General features: G+C 38.3%; 1 long non-coding RNA gene and 1 other non-coding gene across 5 annotated transcripts; both read right to left on the reverse strand.

Annotated features, from left to right (window-relative positions):
• Positions 1–2,374: 2,374 nt before the first annotated feature.
• LOC110877421 lies at positions 2,375–11,330 on the reverse strand. 4 transcript variants are annotated; one of them, XR_004866466.1, is made up of 6 exons: positions 10,810–11,330; positions 9,426–9,511; positions 4,910–8,649; positions 3,357–3,442; positions 3,013–3,104; positions 2,375–2,577 (listed from the first exon to the last, which is right to left on the reverse strand). It is a non-coding gene; the product is annotated as an uncharacterized LOC110877421 (long non-coding RNA). The 4 variants fall into 4 exon arrangements; XR_004866465.1 differs by having other exon boundaries at positions 3,013–3,118; XR_004866467.1 differs by lacking the exon at positions 3,013–3,104 and adding an exon at positions 9,084–9,189.
• Positions 11,331–15,360: 4,030 nt separating this feature from the next.
• LOC118482445 lies at positions 15,361–15,467 on the reverse strand. The gene has a single exon (XR_004868482.1). It is a non-coding gene; the product is annotated as a small nucleolar RNA R71 (small nucleolar RNA).
• Between the last annotated feature and the right edge of the window lie 1,711 nt (positions 15,468–17,178).

Genomic DNA, 17,178 nt, shown 5'->3' on the forward strand with positions numbered 1-17,178 from the left:
TCGCGCCTGTGGCTAAGACACCCTACAGACTTGCACCTTCGGAAATGCAAGAGTTGTCGACACAACTTCAAGAGTTGCTAGACAAAGGATTTATCCGACCAAGCTTCTCACCTTGGGGAGCTCCGGTCCTGTTTGTCAAGAAGAAGGACGGTAGTTTTCGTATGTGTATCGACTACCAGGAGTTGAATAAGTTGACTATCAAGAATAGATATCCTCTACCAAGGATTGATGATCTGTTTGACCAACTACAAGGTTCAAGCTTTTACTCTAAGATCGATTTACGATCAGGTTACCATCAGTTAAGGATACAAGAGGAAAGCATCCCGAAGACAGCCTTTAGGACTCGTTATGGACACTACGAGTTCCTAGTTATGTCGTTCGGGTTGACTAACGCCCCAGCTGTTTTTATGGATTTGATGAATAGAGTTTGCAAGCCGTATCTAGAAAAATTCGTGATTGTGTTTATCGACGACATTTTGATTTATTCGAAGACGAAGAATGAACACGAACAGCATCTAAGAGCCATTTTGGAGTTTCTTAAGAAGGAACAGTTGTATGCTAAATTCTCGAAGTGCGAATTTTGGTTGCGTGAAGTCCAATTCCTTGGACATGTGGTGAATGGAGATGGGATTCATGTGGATCCAACAAAGATCGAGGCGATCAAGAATTGGGAAACCCCAAAGATGCCAACCGAGATTCGACAATACTTGGGTTTGGCTGGGTATTATCGAAGATTCATCGAGGATTTTTCAAAAATCTCTCAACCACTGATACTCCTCACGCAGAAAGATAAGAAGTTTGATTGGGAATCAAACAGGAAGAAGCATTTCAGCTGTTAAAGGACAAGCTCTGCAATGCGCCAATCTTAGCACTACCGGAAGGTACAGACGATTTTGTGGTATATTGTGACGCCTCGCGTCAAGGTTTGGGTTGCGTGTTGATGCAACGCCAGAAAGTTATAGCTTACGCATCACGCCAATTGAAAGTACATGAAAAGAACTATACCACGCATGACTTGGAACTAGGCGCAGTGATATTTGCGTTAAAGATCTGGAGATATTACCTATATGGTACAAAATGTACAATCTTCACAGATCATAAAAGCCTACAGCACATATTCGACCAGAAAGAGCTTAATATGAGACAAAGACGCTGGGTCGAATTGTTGAACGATTACGACTGTGAGATAAAGTATCATCCAGAGAAGGCGAATGTGGTCGCCGATGCCCTAAGTCGAAAGGAGAGGATCAAGCCCATAAGGGTTAGGGCTTTAGAGATGATTATCCAAACAGATCTTTCCTTGCGCGTTCGTGCCGCGCAGAAAGAAGCACTTAAGGAAAGAAACATTGAAGAAGAATATCTCCATGGGATGGAGAAGCAGTTAATACCAAACGAGGAAGGAACGTTATGTTTTATGAAAAGGGTTTGGGTTCCTCTGTTTGGTGGTTTGAGAAAAGTTATTTTTGATGAAGCACACAAATCGCGGTACTCTATCCATCCAGGAGCGGATAAGATGTACCAGGACCTTAAAGATTACTATTGGTGGCCTAGGATGAAAGGCGACGTTGCTGTTTACGTGAGCAAGTGTTTAACGTGCGCTAAGGTGAAAGCTGAATACCAGAAACCTTCAGGACTTCTGCAACAACCTGAGATTCCCAAGTGGAAATGGGAACAAATTTCCATGGATTTTGTAACGAAGTTGCCAAGAACGCCGAGAGGTCATGACACTATTTGGGTAATAGTGGACCGATTAACGAAGTCAGCGCACTTCTTACCTATCAGAGAGAAAGATAACACGAGCAAATTGACTGAAATTTACATGATAGAAATCGTTGCACGTCATGGAGTGCCTCTCTCGATCATCTCTGGTAGAGACGGAAGGTTCGTGTCAAGGATTTGGCAATCCTTCCAAGAAGCTTTTGGCTCGCAATTGAATTTGAGCACTGCGTTTCACCCACAGACCGATGGACAAAGCGAACGGACGATACAAACGTTGGAAGATATGCTGAGAGCATGTGTTATGGATTTGGGTGGTAGCTGGGATAAACATTTGCCATTGGTCGAGTTTTCATACAACAACAGCTACCACACCAGTATTGGAGCCGCGCCATTTGAAGCTTTATATGGCTGCAAGTGCAGATCACCGCTTTGTTGGTCTGATGCAGGTGATAAACAATTGGTTGGTCCTGATGTGGTCCAGGAAACCACAGATAAGATTGCACAGATCCGAGATTGCATCAAGGCTGCCCGCGATCGTCAGAAATGTTATGCGGACCAAAGAAGGAAACCTCTAGAGTTTGAGGTAGGTGATATAGTTTTGTTGAAAGTATCACCTGTAACACCCTTGTCATTATTTATTGGTTTTCGTAAAGTATACGACAAACAACATGTAATTATGACTACATATACTTTGTAAAAATACGGGTTTGTTTAAACTTTACAATTTTAAAATAATACAACATAACATAATTGAGTTCGTCGTTTAAAAGTTACGACGAAACGACGTGCGGAAGCTTTTATCTTATTCGTGTTCGGTTCTTCGTTGAGCTTGATCGTCTTCCGGCATCCAAAATGTACCTACATTTCATAAACATGAAATGCTTTAGTCATACGGGGTTTAAAACGTATCTAAATGAGTCTGGGAAGCAAAACTGAATAAAATATATATACATATTTTTTTACAGGGTCTACCGTTTCTTTTTACGTGATTGTAATTTGATCCTCCATCATATGGAGTTAAAATCCAACATCTGAATTCACAAAATTTTAACTTTCAAGCTCTCGGCTTGAAATTCAATTATGACACTTTTTGACCCGTTCGTGATTTATCAAACAAACTTGTTTATTACCCTTTTCAAAATATCATGCATATCACGTTATATCAGTTTACTAATGTGCAAGGTTCAAATTACGGGTTTCTTATGAATTCTTAACCCGTTTTACCTATCTACTCCTTTTGACCCGTGAAGGGAAGTTAAACACTTTTAACTATAAATCTATATATAAGCGTACCTGGCTCGAGTCAACGTATAGACCCGTTTATGCCTTGCTATTATTAATTCAATATTCTATGATGATGTAATTATCCAAATTTCTATTCGTTCCTGTAAACATATGACTTAACAACCAACATTAGTCGATATGGTCATATGATATTATCACCATCATTTGACCCATTTGGTCTATACGACCAAACAATTATATTTATTAAAAATCATGGTTTTAAACGTTTTTATTTGTTCCGACCCATTTCGTTTCGTGTCGGAACCCATAATTCGCACATGATATATTGTTGTATTTATCACCTATAGAATAAATACGTATGCTAAAAAAAAATAGGTGTAAGCTTTACTTACAGTTTGCGTCCGTTCGAGCTTTCCTTGCGCACTTGACCCGTTTGATCCATTCCTTTCCAGCTCCCACTTAGTTTGACGAGATCAAACTTAACACAATACCCACAAGATTTGTTAGATTAGTCATTATATAAAATGACCACAACATCTCATGGATTCACACATACTCATTTATCAAGACATTAGTTTTAGGTCAGTTTGACTTTCGTAAGTCAAACTGTCCTTGTGTATGTGACTGAGCACTAACTTAGAACATGTTTGGCATACACGTACATGTTACTTGCATAAATCATTTGTATGTATTTTAGATGCCTTTAATACACCCAATTTCATAAAATTTGTTTGAAGCAAATACATGGTACACACCACACCATTCAAGTATGGAATAAAAGCTACTACGACATATCTCTTACCAAGTCTTACAATCAAATGATATTTCCACGTTAGACACATTACCTCAAGTTAATTTATTAGAATGCCATCATTATCACATTTCTCACAATTCATCCTTTTCTTGTATACAATTTTCTTAGATTAAGTTTATCAATAAAATGTGTAGCAACTTTACAATGTAGCTGCGGAATCGACTCTTTTAACCACTTTACAGTTTTATTCAGCCCTTGGTGATCAAAGATGAAATGTAGAATACTAAAATATCTTTCCAACCCAAAAAAATCAGCTCAATCCGAGCTTCCTATAATTAATTATGATTTTCGCAAAAAACAGCTCAGAAGTCAAAATGCTTCCAATCAGCTTGCTGTCAAAACAGTTCAGCCGACTTCGGACACTGTTTTGACCCGTTTAACATCAGAATTTAACGAACATGTTCAAACATAAAACGTAGTATGTTTTAATAGCTTTCTGAGCATATAAGGCTCAACCTCACAGGATGTTCCAGTGATTTTATATGATTTTTTTAAAAACTGCAGCCCAACAATTTTTTTTTCCAATCAGCTTGCTGTCAAAACAGTTCAGCCTACTTCGGACACTGTTTTGACCCATTTAACATCAGAATTTAACAAACATGTTCAAACATTAAACGTAGTATGTTTTAATAGCTTTCTGAGCATATAAGGCTCAACCTCACAGGCCGTTCCAGTAATTTTATATGATTTTTTAAAAACTGCAGCCCAATAATTTTTATTCCAATCAGCTTTGTTATATTTTCTTGTTCAAGCATTTTAACAAGCACCTTGTGTGCAACACGAAACATCAAATTTCTCCAGCCCATTTAAGTGTTCTAAACCCTTAAATTCTAGCAAAATTAACAAGTACTAACATCAAACTTCAAATCTAACTTCAGGGAGTTCTATTAACACAATTTAACCATTATGATTCTAGTGTTCATCATGTTTCTACAAAACCCATTTAGCACATAATCGGGTGATCATGAATTCACAATTAGGAACATCAATTCAACAAGTAAATGACTAGGGTTTACTCCTAGACATAAAATCATTCCTAATTTCATCATATAACGAACATGCAACCATCAATTTCAGATTTCTAAGTTTACCTAGAAATCCAACTAGAGATTTTTCATAAAATTTACATACCTTATGACTCCCCTTTCAATGGAGATGACAATTTCGTGCTTGGAAATCGATTTGGAACTGATTTGAAGCCCCAATTTGATCAATTTGCACAAGTTAGGGTTTGGTGGGGAAGCTCCTGTTCGCTCCTGATGTTTAGATCGACCAAACACACTTCTTTTAGTGTGTTTGGTGTTTAAACCTTGTTTTTATTATTATTAGTTTTAGTTTTAACACCTTTAGTCCCTCCATTATCATTAAGTTATTTATTTAAGGTGTTTTAACCTTCTAGTAAGTAATTTACAAGTCTCAAGACTAACTGGGTTAATTTGTCCTAGTTAGTTTGTCCTTGTTTATTTAAAACTTTATAATTTTAATATAAAGTTTTATATTTTCCTAGTTATAAGATTTTTAACCCACTAGTATGTCACTACAAGACTTCTCTTCTAACTAGGTTATTATTATTCCTAGTTAACTTATTGGATTCCGGGAGTTATAACCCGTCTCTTAGTATTAACCGGGTTTGATTACCAAACCCGTTTTCGGGGTGTTACAAGTCTACCCCCCTTAAAGAGGTTTCGTCCTCGAAACCTTTCTTACATAGTTCATCGAGTTCTAAACTCAATGCGTTTGACCTGAGTAATCTTTTAAACATTACTTATACTTTTTAACCAATCGTTAGTACTACCCGAAAAGTACGGTAACATCTTTTTGGTTACTAATTGTCTACATATCTCATACGACATAGTGTAACTACGAAATAACGTAATCTTGTTATTTCCACTAGTTTAGTTAACTTAGCGATATCCATCGCTTTCATATATTATCGAACTCTTTGTGAATCCGTTACCTTGACCCGTTTAAAGGTCTTTAGTGAAATCTTTCTCTTTTAGCAACTATTTCTTTTGTTTTCCAATTCATTTATTCGGTTCAGTTATACCGAATCCACCGCTTACAAGCAACCAACTTACTTAAATTACCTTAACCGATCTCACTAACTAGACTTATTAGTCCAGTTGCTTTTTACCGCTCGCCTGGTGATAATGTGATTCCACTTCACATTGCATTTCTTGACCGTGATCGTGTCACGTCATGTTTAATTTATATGAACCTTTCATTTTCGAAAATACCACTTTTTCGAATATATCGTCTTGCACCTATCGATGTTAAGACCCATACTCTTTGATATTTTTTATTTCCAAAATCGTCTTGTAGTATTCATATTTGTTAAAACGTTGTTTCTCACTAAAACTTGAAGTTTAATTTAACGTCATCTCTTTAACTTTCGTCAATTACTCATATCAAGAAATTGACAATTAAGAATTTATTCTTTTTCATTCTTATTTTACGCGGGGATTCTCAACCAGTTCCCTCGCTATGTCTAGATAACCCATAGGTTCATTCACTTAGCCTCGTAGGCTATTTCTTTAGGCTCTCACCTCTTTAAGGCGAGTCCTTTATGATCCTTTTTCCTTTTTATTCATGACCCGTAGGTCATTTTGGTCCCGTAGACCTTTACACTGTTTATAACCTGAAGGTTATGATGATCCCGTAGATCATTCTTTTTACTCGTGTCTTTATTAAAATATATATTTGGTGTCAAAGCACTCTCTATTTTTTTGTTTGAAAATCATTTGTTTTCATGCTTGAAATCCGTTAACTTTGACTGTAGTTCGTGTCTACAATCGTTTTCTTTCGGATAATTCTTCCGACTCTATGACTTCTCACGTCAATTAAGCATCGGTTTGTCTCAAGCTTACCGTTATCCGGCTTGCGCTTACTTATGCCATCAAGCATTATACTTTATTCAACCCGTTCAACCTCAAAATAGTTGAATATAATTATCAAAATTTCTGTTTGCGAAATTTTATGGTCTTTCAGTCATAACTCATAATCCGAGTCTTTTGACTTTAAATTCGTGTTCCCGTTTCTCGGTTTACGCATGTGTTTAAATCCTTACCCATCAACCGGGTACTTTACCGAAGTCATTATTAGTGCAAGCATTCCGGTATACATTAAGATTTCGTTTTAATTTGTTTGGTTGTCTTAGCGAAATCCATCGCTTTTATTCAACCAAACCTTTATTCTTTATTCGACCATCCTTGACAGTCTTATAAACTATGAATGATGATTATCATCATCATCATCATTTCTTTACTACGACCAAAGTCAACGACTTTGATCGTTTTTCCCATGTGGGCAATACCTTTGTTTCTATGACCCCGCGGGTCATTTATACTTTCGTTTTACAATGCCCTTTTTGTCTACCATGGTTTTTGATCGTTTTTCCCATGTGGGCAATACCTTTGTTTCTATGACCCCGCGGGTCATTTATACTTTGGTTTTACAATGCCCTTTTTGTCTACCATGGTTGTTTCGTCCGAAATGACTTATGTCACGAATTTCCTTGGGTCATTTATTTCTATGTGCGCCATACGTCGTTTTTATGGTTCCCGCGAAAACCATTTATACGAGTATGCCCATAAGATTTCTTGACCCTAAGGATCCTTTAAATTTTCATTCATCTTGACCTTACTACATCGGACATAACTGCGCTCATTATAAGAAGCTCATGCTATCATGTGTTCACTACTTACTTGGCCAGAGTAAGCGATCAACACATGGTACGCGTGACCTTATTATAATTACCACATCACGCCCCATGTAAGTAACTCCTCAAATTATTTCCATATTTATGATTTCATTTGGTAAAACTTTATTTAATTGTTAGTTAACAATTATTAGCTTTAGTCGTTTATCCTTGAACATGTAAAATGTCCCTTTTTATAAACATTTATTCACATTTGTTGATGTGATCATTACTTTTCTCAATAGGATTTATATTGAGAATACTTACTTGGATGATCATTTTCGTCCAAGTTTCTATATAAACTGAATTCTGTTATTGTCTTGTTATTCACAATTTGTGAATAATACATATTCTCTACTGAATTTCTCTTGGAAACGTCATCCTGGATAGGTAACCTATCCAGGTTTTCCAAGTTTCATATTCTATATGCAACTGTCATTCACTATGTATTTGTTGCATATTACTGTTTGTACTATAAGTTTAAAATGTGCACCTGGTAATGCTTGCCCCGACGGGCATTCCTTGCCATTACTTATTTGCGATCGTTATGCGATTTAGGTCCTTGATGAGTATGCTCTTCTTGTCACATCTCGGACCGTTCCATCATCATATCCGCAATTTGTTAAACTCTCGCTATCTTCAGATGCGAGTGTCCTTCAATTAAAACATTTACAAGAATTAGTAATATCAACTTCAATAATCGCCCGTATTATAATACAAGGCTTTTCTAGTATACGCGTCAATGCGCGCAATTTTCTCAACTATATTTATCATTTAATAGAGGTAACGTGTATCACACGATAACCCTATGTGTTGTTCACAACATTTCAACACATACCAAACCATTAATATACATGTACTTACCGGATATGCGATCAAGCCTCGAACCGAACACACTTTACTCTTTAACCATGAGCTCTGATTACCAACTTGTAACACCCTTGTCATTATTTAATGGTTTTCGTAAAGTATACGACAAACAACATGTAATTATGACTACATATACTTTGTAAAAATACGGGTTTGTTTAAACTTTACAATTTTAAAATAATACAACATAACATAATTGAGTTCGTCGTTTAAAAGTTACGACGAAACGACGTGCGGAAGCTTTTATCTTATTCGTGTTCGGTTCTTCGTTGAGCTTGATCGTCTTCCGGCATCCAAAATGTACCTACATTTCATAAACATGAAATGCTTTAGTCATACGGGGTTTAAAACGTATCTAAATGAGTCTGGGAAGCAAAACTGAATAAAATATATATACATATTTTTTACAGGGTCTACCGTTTCTTTCTACGTGATTGTAATTTGATCCTCCATCATATGGAGTTAAAATCCAACATCTGAATTCACAAAATTTTAACTTTCAAGCTCTCGGCTTGAAATTCAATTATGACACTTTTTGACCCGTTCGTGATTTATCAAACAAACTTGTTTATTACCCTTTTCAAAATATCATGCATATCACGTTATATCAGTTTACTAATGTGCAAGGTTCAAATTACGGGTTTCTTATGAATTCTTAACCCGTTTTACCTATCTACTCCTTTTGACCCGTGAAGGGAAGTTAAACACTTTTAACTATAAATCTATATATAAGCGTACCTGGCTCGAGTCAACGTATAGACCCGTTTATGCCTTGCTATTATTAATTCAATATTCTATAATGACGTAATTATCCAAATTTCTATTCGTTCCTGTAAACATATGACTTAACAACCAACATTAGTCGATATGGTCATATGATATTATCACCATCATTTGACCCATTTGGTCTATACGACCAAACAATTATATTTATTAAAAATCATGGTTTTAAACGTTTTTATTCGTTCCGACCCATTTCGTTTCGTGTCGGAACCCATAATTCGAACATGATATATTGTTGTATTTATCACCTATAGAATAAATACGTATGCTAAAAAAATAGGTGTAAGCTTTACTTACAGTTTGCGTCCGTTCGAGCTTTCCTTGCGCACTTGACCCGTTTGATCCATTCCTTTCCAGCTCCCACTTAGTTTGACGAGATCAAACTTAACACAATACCCACAAGATTTGTTAGATTAGTCATTATATAAAATGACCACAACATCTCATGGATTCACACATACTCATTTATCAAGACATTAGTTTTAGGTCAGTTTGACTTTCGTAAGTCAAACTGTCCTTGTGTATGTGACTGAGCACTAACTTAGAACATGTTTGGCATACACGTACATATTACTTGCATAAATCATTTGTATGTATTTTATATGCCTTTAATACACCCAATTTCATAAAATTTGTTTGAAGCAAATACATGGTACACACCACACCATTCAAGTATGGAATAAAAGCTACTACGACATATCTCTTACCAAGTCTTACAATCAAATTATATTTCCACGTTAGACACATTACCTCAAGTTAATTTATTAGAATGCCATCATTATCACATTTCTCACAATTCATCCTTTTCTTGTATACAATTTTCTTAGATTAAGTTTATCAATAAAATGTGTAGCAACTTTACAATGTAGCTGCGGAATCGACTCTTTTAACCACTTTACGGTTTTATTCAGCCCTTGGTGATCAAAGATGAAATGTAGAATACTAAAATATCTTTCCAACCCAAAAAGAATCAGCTCAATCCGAGCTTCCTATAATTAATTATGATTTTCGCAAAAATCAGCTCAGAAGTCAAAATGCTTCCAATCAGCTTGCTGTCAAAACAGTTCAGCCGACTTCGGACACTGTTTTGACCCGTTTAACATCAGAATTTAACAAACATGTTCAAACATAAAACGTAGTATGTTTTAATAGCTTTCTGAGCATATTAACAAGAACTTACATCCAGTGGCGGAGGATAGTGTAAAGTGGGGGGTGCACCCGCCCCCCCCCCTCCCGAATGTTTCGGTTAGAAGTGTAAAATTTCCTATTTTTCGTCCGAAAATTTTAAAACTATATAGGATTTTCCCCCCAATTATTTTGCCTAAATATTTATACAATATATAAATTGGGTCCCATGACTTTCCGCCCACTCGGAACTTTTGGTCAAGCTCCGCCACTGCTAACATCAAACTTCAAATCTAACTTCAGGGAGTTCTATTAACACAATTTAACCATTATGATTCTAGTGTTCATCATGTTTCTACAAAACCCATTTAGCACATAATCGGGTGATCATGAATTCACAATTAGGAACATCAATTCAACAAGTAAATGACTAGGGTTTACTCCTAGACATAAAATCATTCCTAATTTCATCATATAACGAACATGCAACCATCAATTTCAGATTTCTAAGCTTACCTAGAAATCCAACTAGAGATTTGTCATAAAATTTACATACCTTATGACTCCCCTTTCAATGGAGATGACAATTTCGTGCTTGGAAATCGATTTGGAACTGATTTGAAGCCCCAATTTGATCAATTTGCACAAGTTAGGGTTTGGTGGGGAAGCTCCTGTTCGCTCCTGATGTTTAGATCGACCAGACACACTCCTTTTAGTGTGTTTGGTGTTTAAACCTTGTTTTTATTATTATTAGTTTTAGTTTTAACACCTTTAGTCCCTCCATTATCATTAAGTTATTTATTTAAGGTGTTTTAACCTTCTAGTAAGTAATTTACAAGTCTCAAGACTAACTGGGTTAATTTGTCCTAGTTAGTTTGTCCTTGTTTATTTAAAACTTTATAATTTTAATATAAAGTTTTATATTTTCCTAGTTATAAGGTTTTTAACCCACTAGTATGTCACTACAAGACTTCTCTTCTAACTAGGTTATTATTATTCCTAGTTAACTTATTGGATTCCGGGAGTTATAACCCGTCTCTTAGTATTAACCGGGTTTGATTACCAAACCCGTTTTCGGGGTGTTACATCACCCTGGAAGGGTGTGGCACGCTTCGGGAAGCGTGGAAAGTTGAATCCGCGGTATATTGGTCCATTCAGAATTCTGGAAAGAATTGGGTTAATAGCGTACAAACTGGACTTACCTGCCGAACTGAATGGTGTTCACGATACATTTCATGTATCAAATTTAAAGAGAAGTCCAACGCAAGATACTGTTGTTATTCCCGCAGACGAGATCCATTTTGACGACACGCTCCATTTTGTTGAAGAACCCGTTGAGGTTACAGATTGGAAGGTGAACAAAACCCGCCGGAGCAGTGTCAAGCTCGTCAAGGTTCGTTGGAATGCAAGACACGGTCCAGAATACACCTGGGAGCGTGAGGACCGAATGAAAGAAAAATACCCCCACTTATTTCCCAAGACTCCTGCAACTAGAAGCAGAGCCTAAAATTTCGGGACGAAATTTTTCTAACGGGCGGAGAATGTGACAACCCTCACCAAACTAGGTATCCGTACGAATTAATTAATAGTTAATTGATGCTTAATTATTGTGCTTGCTTACAGTTGTGAATAACCTGCTACATGATTTCTGATATATATATATATATATATAACCATGCATCATACTTTATTAACTGTCACTACACTATCTACACAAAACTTTAGTGACAAACTTGATGCACAAAAAGTACAGTAGCACAATGAACGGATAACCCACTTAACATGCTGATATAGCCAGCATCAGGCAGACACTGCCTCTAAGGCCAGTACGAGCCGGGAATAGTTTACTACACTAGTAGGAAGTGTAGGGAGGTGAGGATTGTAGAACTGCGTCACTAGGTGATAGTTATAGTGACCGGATGTGCCTAAAACATGTTTTAAACACAAAATCCTGCACTTTAAAACAAAATTCAGCATTTAAGCTAACTAGTAAAGTGCAAAAACATGGAAAAATAATACTAGACACTTTCCAAAGTGTCGGGAATTCTTTGTGTCACTAAAAATAATATTAAAGACACTTTAAATGCTTATTAAGCACTTTAACGGATCAGTATCCAACCGAACAACCGGACTTAACCCGGGACATAAAAATATTGCCACTGACATTGTTTTTCTTTTTCTGAGTCAGTTAGGGTCCCCGAATACCCTAACACCCGTTACAAAACATAACACACTAGTATTTAGTTTAACCTCCTAACTAAACTAACTATAGCATCTAACTATCAAGTTCAAAACTAACCAACCCCCCCCCCTTTGTGACCGAATCGGTCCCCCAAAGGGGACACACCCTTACAAAATGTGATTATTTTATTTGATTGTCTAATATCTACTAGACATCTTACCTAGTGGTTAATACAATTGGGTGGTCTATAAATAACTCCACAAGACCAAGCAAATCATCCACTAACAATTAAACAAAAGCTCACCATCTCTCCCTCTTGCCAAAACTCTCGGCCGAACACTGATGTGTGTAAAATGCAACATATAAATCACATCAATTAAGGCATAAAACTAACCCTTTTTAAGTACTAATGTTGGAAAAAGAGTGTTTTTGTCTTCCTTTTGTATTTTCAGGATGAAATGAGCTCAAAATCACAAAAGAAGCAAAAAGACAACTAATTCTACCATAAATACAAGAAAAGGAACAAAAGTAGACTGCCCGGACCCTCAACGGCACCTCCCAAAGAAAAGGAGAAGAAACAGAGTCTGAACACGCCCCGTGTCCAGCGAACACGGGGGCGTGCCCAGGAAGCAGCAGAAAAGACAAACCAGTAGAAGCTTCCATTGCCCACCACGGGGCCGTGTCCAGCGGGCACGGGGGCGTGGTGAAAGTACAGCAGGCGCATTAATTGTAATTCGCAATTACAATTAATGAAGAGAGAGAATGTCAGATGGGCACGGGGCCGTGTCCAGCGGACACGGGGCCGTGTCCAGCCTTCTGTTCAGCCTATAAATAGAGGAGCTTGGCTTCATTCTCTCTCATCCCTTGGCACACCACCTCTCTCACACTTCATCCACCACCCACCACCACCATAACACCATCATCCACCACCATCATCCATTGTCCATCGTAGAGTGTGTGAGTCGTCTCGGGATCCAAGATTGATCGTAAGAGTTCTTGACAATCAAGGCCATGTTTGCCTAAGTCTCTTACATCACTTGGTGAAGACAAGTGTTTAGTATAATACTTTTTATTTTTAATCTTTTGCACTTTTTATTTGGTTTTGTATTAATGACTTTAATAACTAGTTACTTATGTTGAAGGTGATCTTTCCTTATCGTTTGTCCGTGGTGTCTTGGCATTATTTTACTGTCTATATAAAATAAAAGATTTTCACCATTCATATCTCCACGGTCTATATGGAGGTATGTTGGCTACCTGGTCGGGGGTTAAGGGAACGGTTTGGTAAGGGTCTTGCCCTTGTTCAGCGTTTAGAGGTCCTGCTTGGGACCTGGGTTAAATTTAGTAGGATCTCCTTCAATGCCCATAGGTATTGGATGGCGGGGATCCAAACTCTTTGACCCCCTCATAAGTTAACTACTATTAATACTATAACCCGGCTATTTAGGACTGTATCCCTGCTGACTCAGACTACTTAGCCGAGGGTAACGTCACCGCCAAAAGCGGGGCCTACCACAATTTGCATTAATAACTTAATTCATTATCTTTCAATAATCCGACCCTTTAGGATTGTATCCTTGCTGACTCAAACTACTGGGTTGAGGGTAACGTCGCCTTCAAAAGAGGGGCCTACTACAATAACTAAGATAATCTCTTAAACAAGTGCAAAAGTGCGAAAATAATCAAAGGTTATACTAATACACGTGTCGGATCCAAGTGATTCATCTTGTCTATCTGTTTTTATTTTATTTTTATTTTCAGCATTTAGTTAGTTTTTATTTTTCTTAGTTTAAAACATTTTTCTAACTTTTTGATTTGATTAGACGTTGAGGATAAACCGGTATTAAAAGCTCTTGTGTCCTTGGACGACCTCGGTATCTTACCAACACTATACTATGTCCACGATGGGTGCACTTGCCCATATGTGTGTTTAGTGTTAGTGAATATCGTGTTTTATAAATTTAAAACTTGGCTAAAAGTGTAAAAAGGGGCTTAAATATACATCAAAAATATATACACACCGACACACATCAAGTTTTTGGCGCCGTTGCCGGGGACACAAGGATTTTAAGAAAGTTAGGAATCAACGGCCTAATCATATTTTTATTTTTCTTTAATTTTTTAGGATTTTTTTTAGTTTTTCAGCTTCTGCAGAGCTCAGCACGGGGCCGTGCCTGGTCGGACACGGGCCGTGCTCAGCATCGTTACTGACAGTTTTTGTTTTTCAAGTTACAGAAGGCTGACCACGGGGCCGTGCCGGTGCAACACGGGGCCGTGTCCAACTTCCAGTAACTGGGATCTGAAAAACAATCACTGTAATTCCGACCACGGGGCCGTGTTCGCTCAACATGGGGCCGTGGTGAACCTTCTGACCAACATTCTTTTCTGTTTTTATTGCAGGACTTGGAACCCGACGCCAACCTCACGTAGTGTATGAACTCCAGTTCCAATAAAGACATAAAAGAACCATTAGAAGAACCCGAACGCTTTCTCAGAAAAAGGTTAAAAGCCAAAAACCAAGAGAAGGTTTCGGGTGATCCACCTCCAATGGCGGACCAACGTACCCTTATGGATTATCTACGGCCCACCGTAGGTAATCTAGGCGCCGCTATCAATGCTCCGAATGTCGAAGCCAATAACTTCGAGCTTCGACCGCATTTGATACAAATGCTCCAAAACTCCGCAACCTTCCACGGGCTTGCGGACGAGGATCCCCATCTACATATAACTAATTTCTTAGAAATATGTGATACCTTTCAGATCAATGGAGCATCAAACGACGCCATCCGCCTCCGTATGTTTCCATTCTCACTAAAAGACCGAGCGAAAGCTTGGCTCAACGCCCTCCCAGCTGGTTCGGTAAACACCTGGGATGAACTAGCCCAAAAATTTCTATATAAGTATTTCCCTCCTGCTAAAACTGCTAAATTAATGACTGAAATTAATACATACTCACAAGAGGACGGGGAATCCTTATATGAAACTTGGGAAAGGTTCAAGGAGCTATTACGCAAGTGTCCCCATCACGGCCTCGCAATATGGCAACAAGTATCCACTTTCTACAATGGATTGTTGCCACACACTAGGCAGACACTTGATTCTAGCTCCGGGGGACTTTTAGGTAACCGACGCCCACATGAAATATATAATCAGATTGAGGAAATTGCTCAAACCAATTTTCAATGGCACACCCCCCGGGGAAATAAGTCTATCGCCCCGGGCGCCCATAAGGTCGACGAAAGCACTTCTTTACAAGCCCAAATCAAGGCCCTTTCTTCAAAAATAAAAAAATTAGAAATGACAAAAACCGTCTCGGTTATGGCTTGTGAAGGGTGTGGTGGGTCACATGAAAATTGGAGTTACATGAAAGAAACGGACGATCAACAAGAAATGGTAAACTACATTGATAATAGACCTAGGCCGTCAGGTCCTCCAACGGGAACTTACAACCAAGGATGGCGAAACCACCCAAACCTTGGTTCGAGGGAACCCGGCAATAGTAGTAACCAACAAACCCAACGAACAAACTTTCAGCAATCAAGAAATGAGTCACAAAATTTCACTCAACAACAAGGTGGACGAGAAAGGCTCGAAGATACTATATCTCGCCTCGTCTCTGACACTGATAAGAAAAACTCGGAAAGATTTCTACAATTAGAGTCTAATTTTAGGAATCAACAAGCTAGCATTCAAAACATAGAAAAACAAATAAATCAAATAGCTCAAAACTTTTCTGAGAGACCGCAAGGCGCATTACCTAGCAATACCGAAACAAACCCAAAGGCGCAAGTTCACCTCATCACACTACGAAACCGCACCGTAGGGCCTGCAGAAGTACCGCCACCTACGGAAGAAACGATGCCAACACCTCTGCAGGAAAAGAACTCTCCTCCATCACCAGAGCCTACCAAGGCTCCTCGAGTTCCGTACCCCGGTAGGTTAATTCGTCAAAAGACCAATGAGCAATTCGCAAAATTCGAAAGTCTGTTAAAACAGTTGCATGTCAATATTCCTTTTATCGAAGTCCTAACCCAAATGCCCAAATACTCTAAATTTATGAGGGACTTCCTTACCCATAAAAAGAAAATTGAAAATTTGCAATTAGTTAATTTAGGCGAAGAATGCTCTGCCCTCGTACTCAATAAACTACCCCAAAAGAAAATCGATCCCGGAAGTTTCACGATTCCATGCTCAATAGGGGAATCACCCGTTCGCAATGCCTTGGCCGACCTAGGGGCTAGCATTAACCTCATGCCCTCATCAATGTTCAAAAGGCTTGGCTTGGGAACCACGAGCCCTACAAAAATAAGCATACAACTCGCTGATCGATCCGTCAAGTTCCCACAAGGTGTCATCGAGAATGTCTTGGTAAGGGTAAGCAGATTCGTTTATCCAGTTGACTTTGTCATACTCGATATGGAGGAAGACACCGAGGTCCCCCTTATACTAGGGAGACCCTTCCTTGCCACGGCACAAGCAGTGGTAGACATGAATGACGGGACACTCACTTTGAGGTATGGGGATGATGAGGTGAAGTTCGGAGTTGGGAAGAGAATAGAGGACGACGACCCAGTCAATTACATGAAGGTTATTGATTCGAGCCTGGATGCCGCTCTCCGACGGTGTAACATGGGAAGCCAGGCATCCCACTCAGAAGATATATAACCTCGACTCGGGTCTAGCCAAGGACCCTTATAAACGTGGCGCACCACGGAGGCATTCCGCGGAACTATCCTTAGTTTA

This window comes from Helianthus annuus, chromosome 9 (genome assembly GCF_002127325.2).
Source record: "Helianthus annuus cultivar XRQ/B chromosome 9, HanXRQr2.0-SUNRISE, whole genome shotgun sequence".
Lineage (NCBI taxonomy): Eukaryota > Viridiplantae > Streptophyta > Magnoliopsida > Asterales > Asteraceae > Helianthus > Helianthus annuus.